General features: G+C 51.8%; 1 protein-coding gene across 1 annotated transcript in view; it reads right to left on the bottom strand.

Moving 5' to 3' along the window:
* Positions 1-960, bottom strand: part of LOC119955778 (LIM/homeobox protein LMX-1.2) — a 216,063-nt gene extending 215,103 nt beyond the window's left edge. Inside the window, exon 1 of the mRNA XM_038782337.1 lies at positions 874-960. The gene's annotated coding sequence lies outside the window, so the exon portion shown is untranslated. The remainder of the gene's footprint in view (positions 1-873) is intronic.
* Positions 961-13,356: the final 12,396 nt, after the last annotated feature.

Below are 13,356 nucleotides of genomic sequence, written 5' to 3'. Positions count from 1 at the left end.
AATTTCGTTTTAGTAAATGGAGATGTCTGGTGGGGGGTGTCAGAAAGTTAGGGGTAACCCCCCCGTGCTACAGAGTTGTCTCCCGTTTACAAATGTGCATCTCCCATCGCCCATCACAATACATTCAGTTTTAACACTGCAAATGTACTCAACCGATTCCTGGCCACTTCTAATTGTTCAAATCATCACCCATTAAAATACAATTAAATTAAATAACAGAAGCTGCATTTTAAAACGAAAAGAAACGCCCCAACAGTGAGTCGCATCGCCCGGTTGCTGACACGGTTACATTTTAATGTTGTGATGTATCAAACAGCCTCTGAAACGGAATAATCGATCTGAGAGCGCAGGCTCTGCTCTGCCGGTTCTGTGCTGAAATATCTACACTCACAGCCAGCCGCTACCTCGAATGAAACTGAAAATCGAGAACCAGGACGTTAGGCCAGCTGGTAAAACCACTCCGTGGCCTCCGATCAGCCCCCGCAAATGTCCCGATTGATTTTGGACGCTTTCACACCAACCCCTTATTTTTTGCCATTCCTAACGCTCACCGACTGGGACTTCAAGTGGCGCCACTAAATGCACACGTGGCGTGCATCCCTGCGAAATTAATATTTCTCGCCGCAAAACCCGCTATTTAACGAACAAATCCCGTAAAGAGGTACGATTCGAAGGATCATCAGCGCCGACGCTAACAGTTTGAAAGGACTGTTCTATATTTCAACTATAAACTGTCTTCGGGAGGGGAAGGTGGGGATGGTGGTGGTCATGAACAATTATTATGCAGCGACTGACCAGTGGAAATGGGTAGGAAAATAGTTTAGTGCAAAGTACAGGGCTGGGTTTGACTGGAAGTGGGATATAATGCTGTACCTCAATTCCTGAAGCGCATCAGCTTTCCCGCAGGCAGGTTGGCAACTGAACTGTGCCAGTGAAGCGCGATCGGACCACTGCGCCCCCCGCTGTCCCTCTGCCGCCAATACATCGACCTGTCCAGACAGCAAGAGGAAAAATGGGAAGTGTTTAAAACACTTTAAAGCACTCACACACTCAGAGAGTAAAAAACAGTCTTAATTTTCCTGCACTTCTTCGCCTTAATAGCTCACATACCATTGAGAGGCAGGCGAATTCCTTTGGGCTAAAAGCATGTTATTGGGTTGTGTTTTGTGTGTGTATGTGAGAGGGTTGGGGACACCCCCGGATTATGTACAGCACCGCCAAGCCAAATATATGTCGGTGGGTCTGGCGACGGAAGCACGTGTGCATTGCACGGTGGGGGGTGCAGACTGGGGGCGAGCCTGCTGCAAATCCAAACTTGGACACGGTCAATTCAGTTCAGCTTTATGCCAAGCCGAACAGATTTAAATATGTATCTCAGGGACTGCAAAGCTCCTCTCTCGAAGTCAGCCATCCTGTTCAAGAAGTCACTAAACTTCCATCGTTTAGTGAGGATCTGGAGGTCGGGTTAAAGCCGAGACTTCAATATTTCCCTCCAGATCCACAACATGAACATGTCTGTCAGTGAGAGAATGAGATACTGAAGCAAGCGCCGCATTATATAATGAAAACAGGCGGTGTGGCCACTGCCACAATAGCTGAGGGACTGTCAACTGTGAGCCTGCAGGCAGCTGCTGTCTTTCAAGCACCTTCGCCAACTCCTTAGCGAAGGCAAACCAACATCAGCAACGAAATAAAAGCGCCAATTTCGAGAATGGATATCCTTTTGGCATCAATGATTTGATGGAAGACGGAAACTTGTGCCCAGCAGTATTATTAGTACAACAGGGTATGAGTAATGTATTTAACATTAGTTTGGACCAGCACAGCAGCCGTCTAGTTGGGGTGTCTGAAGGAGTTACAACCTATTCCAAAGTATTGCTACGAAATTGCAACGTCAACTATTGTTTTCCCATTTGTACAGTGACGCCCAGGAATGGACAGGAATCTCCGGAAGATTACTAAACCGCACAGGCGGCACTGACTGGCTTACTCTCGGCATAGGGGATATATTTTATAATGTTTATGCTGAACATGCTGAATATGTCCTCATCATATTTATAATGTTAGAATTTTGTGGAGAAAGTTTTAAAACGAATTAGACCGGACCCTGTGACCGATTGTGTAAAGTGTGTCACAGCCTGGACACGGTGCTGATGGTGTAAAGTGTGTCACAACCCGGACACGGTGCTGATTGTGTAAAGTGTGTCACAACCCGGACACGGTGCTGATTGTGTAAAGTGTGTCACAGCCCAGGCACTGTGCTGATTGTGTAAAGTGTGTCACAGCTCACACACGGTGCTGATTGTGTAAAGTGTGTCACAGCCCAGACACGGTGCTGATTGTGTAAAGTGTGTCACTGCCCAGACACAGTGCTGATTGTGTAAAGTATGTCACAGCCCAGACACGGTGCTGATTGTGTAAAGTGTGTCACAGCCCAGACACGGTGCTAATTGTGTGAAGTGTGTCACAGCTCACACACGGTGCTGATTGTGTAAAGTGTGTCAGAGCCCAGACACGGTGCTGATTGTGTAAAGTGTGTCAGAGCTCACACACGGTGCTGATTATGTAAAGTGTGTCACAGCTCAGACACGGTGCTGATTGTGTAAAGTGTGTCAGAGCCCAGACACGGTGCTGATTGTGTAAAGTGTGTCAGAGCCCAGATACTGTGCTGATTGTGTAAAGTGTGTCACAGCCCAGACACTGTCCTGATTGTGTAAAATGTGTTACAGCCCAGACAAGAAGTTTGTAAAGACCTTTCAACTTGGGGCTCCTGCTGATTGGCTGTGGAATGTGCATGTACCTGTGCCCTATCCACCAGGTTGTCAGGGATTCGTGAAGGCTGGCAGGTGGAATTCTATTGCAATTCAGAATGACTTGCCCCAGACTGGAGCATGGGAATGGAGTGCTCAGGTACTTCTGGCCGTCGGCGCCGTGATTGGCAGCAGTGACATATCTTTATTATTGTCACAGGTAGGCTTACATTAACACTACAATGAAGTTACTGTGAAAATCCCCTAGTTGCCACACTCTGGCGCCTGTTCGGGTACAGAGAGGGAGAATTCAGAATGTCCAATTCACCTAACAGCATGTCTTTCAGGATTTGTGGGAGGAAACCAGCACACATGGAGGAATCCTAAGCGGACACGGGGAGAATGTGCAGACTCTGCACAGACAGTGACCCAGCGGGGAATCAAACCTGGGACCCTGGCGCTGAGAAGCATCAATGCTAACCACTGTGCTAACGCGCCGCCATCAGGGAGTTATAAACTCCCTTATCATCCAGATCAGCTCCAGCCACTCCATTCTAGGGTCAGCGTGAACCCCATGCCAGGGAACAGGAGCATCATACATCCCATTCCGGGGAACACGAGCATCGTACATCCCATTCTGGGGAACAGGATCAGCTTACATTACGTTCTGGGGAACAGGATCAGCTTACATCTCGTTCTGGGGAACAGGATCAACATACTCGCTCTCCGGCGAACAGGGGCTGTGTACACCCCATTCCAGGGAACATGGACAGCGGAAACCCAATTCCAGGGAATATGGGCAGCCTATCTCCCATTCTGGGCAACAGGGTCAGCGAACATGGCATTCCGGGGAAAAGGGTCAGCCTACATCCCTTTCCAGGGAATAGGGGCAGTGTACATGATGTGTCTGCAGGCTGGATAACTGCGTGAAGCCCTTCCCACACTCAGAGCAGGTGAATGGTCTCTCCCCAGTGTGAACTCGCTGATGTCTCTGCAGGGTGGATGAATCAATGAGTCCCTTCCCACACTGATTCCAGGGAGCATGGGCAGCGAACACCCCATGCCAGGGGAACAGGGGCAATGTACATCCAATTCCGAAATCAAGGGCAGCGTGCAACCCATTCCGGAAACAGGGGCAACAAGCACTCTATTCTGGGAACAGGGGCAGTGTGCACCCTATTCTGGGGAACAGGGGCAGCGTGCACCCCATCCCGGAAACAGGGGGCAGCAAGCACCCTATTCTGGGAACAGGGGCAGTGTGCGCCCTATTCCGGGGAACAGGGGCAGCGTGCACCCCATTCTTTTCATAGAATTTACAGTGCAGAAGGAGGCCATTTGGCCCATCGAGTTTGCACCAGCTCTTGGAAAGAGCACCCTACCCAAACCCACACCTCCACCTTATCCCCATAACCCAGTAACCCCACCCAACACTGAGGGCAATTTTGGACACTAAGGGCAATTTATCATGGCCAATCCACCTAACCTGCACATCTTTGGACTGTGGGAGGAAACCGGAGCACCCGGAGGAAACCCACGCACAAACGGGGAGAACGCGCAGACTCCGCACAGACAGTGACCCAAGCCGGGAATCGAACATGGGATTCTGGAGCTGTGAAGCAATTCTGCTAACCACAATGCTACCCTGCTGCATTCTGGGAAACCGGGCAGCGTACGCCTCATTCCAGGAACATGGGCAGCGTGCACCCCATTTCGAGAACAGGGGCAACATGCAGCCCATTCCGGGGAACAGGTGCAGTGCGCACCCCATTCCGGTGAACAGGGGCAGTGTACATCCCATTCCAGGCAACATGGGCAGCGTACGCCTCAATCCGGGAACATGGGCAGTCTGCACCCCATTCCGGGGAACAGGTGCAGTGTGCACCCCATTCCGGTGAACAGGGGCAGTGTACATCCCATTCCAGGCAACATTGGATTGGATTGGATTTGTTTATTGTCACGTGTACCGAGGTACAGTGAAAAGTATTTTTCTGCAAGCAGCTCAACAGATCATTCAGTACATGGGAAGAAAAGGGAATCGAACAGAATTCAAGAAAATACATGAGAATACATAATAGGGCAACACAAGATATACAATGTAACTACATAAGCATTGGCATCGGTTGAAGCATACAGGGTGTAGTGTTAATGAGGACAGTCCATAAAAGGGTCATTTAGGAGTCTGGTGACAGTGGGGAAGAAGCTGTTTTGAGTCTGTTCGTCCGTGTTCTCAGACTTCTGAATCTCCTGCCCGATGGAAGAAGTTGGAAAAGTGAGTAAGCCGGGTGGGAGGGATCCTTGATTATGCTGCCTGCTTTCCCCCGGCAGCGGGAGGTGTAGATGGAATCAATGGATGGGAGGCAGGTTTGTGTGATGGACTGGGCGGTATTCACGACTCTCTGAAGTTCCTTGCAGTCCTGGGCCGAGCAGTTGCCATACCAGGCTGTGATGCAGCCCGAGAGGATGCTCTCTATAGTGCATCTGTAAAAGTTGGTAAGGGTTAATGTGGACATGCCAAATTTCCTTAGTTTCCTGAGGAAGTAAAGGCGCTGTTGTGCTTTCTTGGTGATAGCGTCGACATGAGTGGACCTGGATAGATTTTTGGTGATGTGCACCCCTAGGAATTTGAAACTGCTCACCATCTCTACCTCGGCTCCATTGATGCTGACAGGGGTGTGTACAGTACTATGCTTCCTGAAGTCGATGACCAGCTCTTTAGTTTTGCTGGCATTAAGGGAGAGATTGTTGTCGTTGCACCACTCCACTAAGTTCTCTATCTCCCTCCTGTATTCAGACTCGTCGTTGTTCGAGATCCGGCCCACTATGGTCGTATCGTCAGCAAACTTGTAGATGGAGTTGGAACCAAGTTTTGCCATGCAGTCGTGTGTGTACAGTGAGTAGAGTAGGGGGCTAAGTACGCAGCCTTGCGGGGCACCGGTGTTGAGGACTATTGTGGAGGAGGTGTTGGTGTTCATTCTTACTGACTGTGGTCTGTTGGTCAGAAAGTCAAGGATCCAGTTGCAGAGTGGAGAGCCAAGTCCTAGGTTTGGAGCTTTGATATGAGCTTGGCTGGGATTATGGTGTTGAAGGCGGAGCTGTAGTCAATAAATAAGAGTCTGATGTAGGAGTCCTTGTTTTCGAGATGCTCTAGGGATGAGTGTAGGGCCAGGGAAATGGCGTCTGATGTGGACCGGTTGCGACGGTATGCGAATTGAAGTGGGTCAAGGCGTTCCGGGAGTGGGCACATGGGCAGCGTACATCACATTTCAGGCAACATGGGCAACGTACCCCCATTCCAGAGAACATGTGCAGTGAACACAACATTCCGGGCAACAAGGGCAGTGAACACCACATTCCAGGGAACAGGGGCAACATGTATCCCACTTCGAGGAACAGGAGCGGTGAACATCCCATTCCAGGGAACAGGGGCAGCGTGCGCCCCGTTCCAGTGGTAGCTCATAGCCCATTCTAGGGGCAGTTACACCCTATTCTGGAATAGGGGCAGTGTGCACCCCATTCCGGGGAATAGGGGCAGTGTGCACCCCATTCCGGGGAATAGGGGTGGTGTACACCCCATTCCAGGGAATAGGGGCAGTGTGCATCCCATTCCGGGGAATGGGGCAGTGTGCACCCCATTCCGGGGAATAGAGGCGGTGTGCACCCCATTCCGGGGAATAGGGGTGGTGTACACACCATTCCGGGGAATAGGGGCAGTGTGCATCCCATTCCGGGGAATAGGGGTGGCGTACACACCATTCCGGGGAATAGTGGCAGTGTACACACCATTCCGGGGAATAGGGGCAGTGTGCACCCCATTCCGGGGAATAGGGGCGGCATACACACCATTTCGGGGAATAGGAGCAGTGTACACACCATTCCGGGGAATAGGGGCAGTGTGCACCCCATTCCAGGGAATAGGGGCAGCGTGCACCCCATTCCGGGGAATAGGGGCAGCGTGTACCCCATTCCGGGGAATGGGGCGGTGTATACACCATTCCGGGGAACATGGGCAGCATGCATCCCATTCCGGGAAACGGGCACGGTGTACATCTCATGCTCCCATTCCAGGGAACAGGGACAGTTCTGGGGGCAGTGTGAACCCCATTCCGGGGGCAGTGTGCATCACATTTCGGGGGCTGTGTGCACCCCATGTTTGGAGAATTGGAAGTTTGTTGGGGTGGGCGATCCCCCCCGCCCCCCCTGCTTTTGTATTGTTCTTTCAGGGGAGGATATTTGTGAATTTGGGTGCTTTCTTTTTCATGTAAGGGGTGAGGTTGATAGTTTTGTCAGTATTCAGTGGGGTTCGGGGCCGGTGGTGCAGGCTAAGGAGTGGGGAGGAGGGGCACTAGGATGTGCAAGGGGTGTCTTCAGGCAGGGGCTGCTATGCTAAAAAACAATGCTAGTGAACGGATCTGGGGGAAGAGGGCGTGAGGGCTGGCCAGCTTGAGGGGGGGGGGGGGGGGGTTTGCGGAGGGGAGGGGAAGGGGGAAATACGACATGGCAGGATTGGAGGTTGAGTGTGGTCATGGGCAGAGAGGGCAGCGGGCACCTTGGATGGGCCTAGTTCAGGGCGGGATTAAGTGAGGCAGAACTGGTGGGATGATGGAGGATGGTAGAGGGGAATGGAGGCATAAGCCTCCAGTAAGAGTCGTGATGTGGAACATCCGGGGGTTAAATGGACCGGTCAAGAGGTCCTGGGTTTTTGGGCATCTGAGGGGTTTTGGAGCGGAGGTGATTTTTCTACAGGAGACATATCTCCGGATGAGGATCAAGCTAGGCTGAGAAAAGGATGGGTGCGGCAAGTATTTAACTCGGGGATTTAATTCGAAGTCGAGGGGGGGGCGGCTATTTGTTGAACAAGAGGACGAGATTTGTAGGGCCAGCGAAGTGCGGGGGCTAGGGAAGTGTGGGACCCGCGGGTGGGGAAGGCATGTGATTGTGAGTGGGGTGAAGGAAGGGGCGCTGGTGGTGCTTGTCAATGTATATGCGCTGAATTAGGACCATGCGGAGGTGCAAAGGGAACAATACCAGACTTGGATAAGAACCAACTGATTATGGAAGGAGATTTTAATTGTGTAATAGAGGCGAAGGTGGACAGGTCGAGGATTGGCGAAGGAGCTGGGAGCATTTATGGAGCGTATGGGGATGGCGGATCCGTGGAGGTTTAGGAACCCGGAAGGGAGGTAGTACTCCTTCTTCTCACACGTGTATCAGGTATATTCTAGAATGGATTTCTTTGTGGTGAGTCGGGCGGTGCTGTTGGGCGCGGTGGGGGCAGGGAATGCGGGAATTGTGATTTTGGACTTTGCGCCACATTGGCTGAAGGTTCAGCTCAGTGCGGGGATGGTGCAGAGGCCGGGGTGGAGGTTAGATTCGGGTCCCTTGGTGGATAAGGCATTTTGTGAAAAGGTGAGACTGGCAATTGGAATTATGTGGAGCTTAATGAGAATGGGGAGGTGTTGGCAGCCATGTTCTGGACAGCGTTGAAGGCGATGGTTCGAGGGGAGATTATCTTGTTCAAAGCCCACAGGGATAGAAGGAGGGGGAGGGGCATGGATGGTTGCTGGGTGAGATAATTGACGTGGATAGGAGATACTTGGGGGCCCCTCAAAGGAGTTGTTGGCAGAGAGGAAGAGGCTGCAGGGCCAGTTTGATACGTTGACAACTGGCAAAGTGGTGGGGCAGCTGTAGAGGGCGAGGGGGGTGCAGTCCAAGTATGGACAGCGGGCGAGCTGTATGTTGGCTCACCAGCTCCTGTGGTGATGTGCATCACTGTAAATACACAAGGGGTTAATGTAAATGCATGTAGATTAGCTAGACACTAGAGGGTGCACCAGAGACATCACACACACACACTCAACCAATAGATCAGTTAGATAGGACACGACCAATAGGCATTCACGATACACACAGAGGTGACACGACCACAGGAGGGCATTACACCAACTCATATATAAAGGACACCACACACATGATCTGCCTCTTTCCAGTGGAGACAGTCAGTGAGTAGAGACACAGGGTTCATTTGATATCACTCAGTAGATTGTAGCAGTCTGGTTAGTCAGTCTGAGTAGCTATAGTAGGATTAACAGTAGTGTTGAACCCAAGTGATAGAAGTGTATATAGTTTAATAAACGTGTTGAAGTTATCTCCACGTCTGATCCTTCCTTTGTCAAGTGCACCACAAGGAAGCCGCTTATGCTACACATAGAGCATAACAAGACAGTTATGATGGCAGGAAGCTTCCGGGATGAAGGGAGGATGTGGCGGAGAATGGGGAGGTGGTGTCGGATCGGAGAACGATAAATGAGGTGTTCAAGGGGTATTACCAGAAATTGTATAAGACCGAGCCGGACGGAGAAGTGGGGGATATGGGACGATTCTTGGATGAGCTGGAGTTCCCAGAGTTGGAGGAAGAAAAGAGGCAGGCACTGGAGGAGCCACTAGGGCTGAGAGAGGTGCTAGATAGTATCAGGGCAATGCAGTTGGGGAAGGCCTCGGTTCTGGCTGGCTTTCCTATAGTTTTATCAGCTGTCTGCGACAGAATTGGCCCCACTGCTGGGGATGTTTAGTAAGGTGGTGGAGGGGGGGGGGGGGGGGGGGGGGGGGGGGGGGGGGGGGGGGGGGGGGGGGGGGGAGGGGGGGGGGGGGGGAGTGGTTGCCAGAGGTGCTGACATAGGCATGGATTGCACTGCCCTGAAGAAGGGGACAGATCACTGGAGTGTGTGACGTACAGGCCCATCTTGTTAAATAAGGACATGAAAGGTTTGGTGGGGAGGATGGAGGGGTATGTGCCAGGGGTGGTCTCTGAGGGTCAGATGGGTTTTGTGAAGGGCAGGCAGCCCTCCAGTAACATCAGGAGGCTGTACTTGTTTTAAATTTTGAGAAGGTTTGGGTTTGGCCGAAGTTTGTGGGTGCATCTGCTGTACGCATCCCTGGTGCCAAGCGTGCGTACAAACAAGTTGAGTTCACCGTGTTGCTATTTGGCACCGGAGACGCCAGTAATGTTGCTCTTTTTAATAGAATCCTATCCCATGAGCGTCACCAATAATGTTGCCAAGTCTGGGGTATCTACTTTAGTCAGATACTAATCTGACCGTTATTAATGAGGATATTGCTTTCAGAGTCGCCAGGTATCAAATGATACCACCACAAGGTTCAATTCAATAATAGTTTATTTACACACAAAATTAACTCACACATGCAACATGAAAACACTACAAGCTAAATTATACCTAACACTACAACAACCTGTACTTAACCTCAGGCACCCGGCTTTGGCAGAGGAACAAGGCCTTTGTTCGGATCTGGAGTGACTGAGTCTGAAGAAGTAACTTTGGTTACTGCTCGGTTCATCCGTCTGGCAGCGATTGTTGATCTTGAACTGCTCCTGGTCGTGGTGCTGCAGTTGGCTTCAGGTATAGGCCGGGCCAAAGAGTGCCGGTGTGCCAGGGCCAAGAGAGGTCGAACACATGGCAGTGTCTCTCTTTATCCTTTGGGGTTTTGCGCTCTTTTGGGTGGTCCTTAGCTTTGGACCCAATAATTCGGCAGGCTTCGATTACTGCCTTCGTTTTGAGCCAATAAAGGGGCGGGTGCCTTGATGGCTGGGCGTGTTCTGAGCGGTCATTGACCTTGGCTGTTTGGGCTTCCTGGGTGAAGGGAGTGGCACTGCTGTGTTTGGAATTGTATCTGATACCTGAGTACCAGTCCTTTGTCCTGGGGAAATGGGTCATTAGAATGCAAATCGGCTAGAGTTTCGATACTGTATGGTTCTCTGTTAGCAAATATACATTTAGGCTCTGAGTTTGCCTGATTCCTGTATTGGCCATATTTCCCTCGAGTCTTTGCAAGTGTCCATGTTTCCTTTGTAAGTGGTCATCCCAGATGGCTACAACCGGGCTTTGGGTTACATACGGGAATGAGGCAGGAGTACCTGCTGTCGCCATTGCTATTCGCGTTGGCGATTGAACTTTTGCCGATGGCACTTTGGGGGTCTGCTGAGTGACGAGGGGTTGGGGGGGGGGGGGGGTGGCAGGTAGCAACAGATGTCATTGCATGCAGACTACCTATTGTTGTTTGTGTCAGACCCGCTGGAGAGTAGGGGTAGGATATGGGCCTGTTAGAGAGGTTTGGGGCCTTCTCCAGCAGAAGCTGAAAGTTGGGAAGAGTGAGGAGTTTCCGTTGAATGCGGCAGGATGGAAGGCCAATTTAGGGCCAATTTAGGTAGTGAGAGAGAGGTTTAGGTATTTGAGGATTCAGGTGGTACGGGAGTGGGCCACGATGCACAGGTGGAATCTGACAGTGTTAGTGGAGGATTGTAAGAGGTGGGATGCGTTGCACTTGATGTTGGCAGTGAGGGTGCAGATGGGAAGGTGAATGTGCTGCCAAGGTTCGTGCTTATCTTTCAGACCCTCCCGATCTTTCTCCCCAAGACCTTCTTCCAGGGGATGGAGGTACTGATTTCGGAGTTTATACGGATGGGGAAGGTGCCGAGGGTAAAGAGGGCTCTGTTGGTGGGGCAGAGACAGAAAGAGGGTTGGCTCTCCCGAACCTGCCGCATTATTACCAGGTAGCGAATGTAGAGAAGATGAGGCGATGGTGGGTGGTGGGGCGGGGGCTGCAGGGGATCCAGCCAGAGACTCTGGTGACACGCCGTTGATGCTAGCTGCAGGAAAATACACAGGGAGCCCATTGGTGCAATCGACGGTCAGGGTGTGGAACCAGTTGAAAGTTAGAAAGAATGTCGGTGCTGATGCCATTGTGTAGAGTCACAGGTTGAAGCCGGGAGATAAATGGGGAAAAATTGTACAAACTGTGGATTGTGATTTGATGGATTGTGTATTTTTTACTTGGTTGATGTTACATTGTGTTTGGAATAAAATATATTTTTCAAAAAAAAGTACCCCAATCCTGAGTCAGCAGCTGTGTGCACCCATTGCGGGAAACAGGGGCAGCAGATATCCTATTCCGGGGAACGAAACCAGTATGCAGCCCATTCCAGCAGTGGCGTACAGCCCATTCCGGGGGAAGCGTGCATCTTATTTCCGGGGGTAATAGTGCATCCCATTCCGGGAGCAGAGGGCGCCTCATTCCAGGGGCAGAGTGAATCCCAAACCGAGGGCAGAGTGCATCCCAAACCAGGGGCAGAGTGCACCCCATTCCGGGGGCAGAGTGCACCCCATTCCGGGGGCAGAGTGCTTCCCATTCCGGGGGCAGAGTGCATCCCAAACCAGGGGCAGAGTGCATCCCAAACCAGGAGCAGAGTGCATCCCAAACCGGGGCAGAGTGCATCCCATTCCGGGGGCAGAGTGCACCCCATTCTGGGGGCAGAGTGCATCCCAAACCAGGAGCAGAGTGCATCCCAAACCAGGGGCAGAGTGCATCCCAAACCAGGAGCAGAGTGCATCCCAAACCAGGAGCAGAGTGCATCCCAAACCAGGAGCAGAGTGCATCCCAAACCAGGGGCAGAGTGCATCCCAAACCAGGGCAGAGTGCATCCCAAACCGGAGGCAGAGTGCACCCCATTCTGGGGGCAGAGTGCATCCCAAACCGGGGGCAGAGTGCACCCCATTCCGGGGGCAGGGCGCACCCCATTCTGGGGCAGAGTGCATCCCAAACCAGGGGCAGAGTGCATCCCAAACCAGGAGCAGAGTGCATCCCAAACCAGGGGCAGAGTGCATCCCAAACCAGGGCAGAGTGCATCCCAAACCAGGGGCAGAATGCACCCCATTCCGGGGGCAGAGTGCACCCCATTCCGGGGGCAGAGTGCATCCCAAACCAGGGGCAGAGTGCATCCCAAACCAGGGACAGAGTGCATCCCAAACCAGGGGCAGAGTGCATCCCAAACCAGGGGCAGAGTGCATCCCAAACCAGGGGCAGAGTGCATCCCAAACCAGGGGCAGAATGCACCCCAAACCGGGGGGCAGAGTGAATCCCATTCTGGGGGCAGAGTGCACCTCATTCCAGAGGCAGTGTGCATCCCATTCTGCGGGCAGAATGCATCCCATTCTGGGGCAGTGTGTAACCCATTCCAGGGGTAGAGTTTGTTTTAAAAAAAAATTAATTTACGGGATGTGGGCATCGCTGGTTAGACCAGCATTCATTGCCCATCCCTTGTTGCCCTTCAGAAAGTGGTGGTGTGCTATCTTCTTGAACCGCTGCAGTCCTTGAGGTGTAGGTACAGCCAATGTGCTATTAGGGAGGTAGTTCCAGGATTTTGTCCCAACGATAGCAAAGGAACGGCGATGTATTTCCAAGTCAGGGTGGTGAGTGACTTGGAGGGTTTCCCAGGTATCTGCTGCTCTTGTCCTTCTAGATGGCAGCAGTCGTCTATTTGGAAGGTGCTGTCGAAGGAACGTTGGTGAATGACTGCAGTGCATCTTGTTCCACACGGCTGCCACTGTTCGCCGGTGGTGGAGGGTTTGTGGAAGGAGGAGCAGTCAAGCAAGCTGCTTTGTCCTGGATGGTGTCAATCTTCTTGAGTGTTGTTGGAGCTGCACTCATCCAGGCAAGTGGAGAATATTTCATTACACTCATGACTTGTGCCTTGTAGATGATAGATAGGCTTTGGGCGGTTAAGAGGTGAGTTACTTGCCATAGGATTCCCAGT

This window comes from Scyliorhinus canicula, chromosome 21 (genome assembly GCF_902713615.1).
Source record: "Scyliorhinus canicula chromosome 21, sScyCan1.1, whole genome shotgun sequence".
Lineage (NCBI taxonomy): Eukaryota > Metazoa > Chordata > Chondrichthyes > Carcharhiniformes > Scyliorhinidae > Scyliorhinus > Scyliorhinus canicula.
This window is presented reverse-complemented; position numbering and strand designations above follow the sequence as displayed.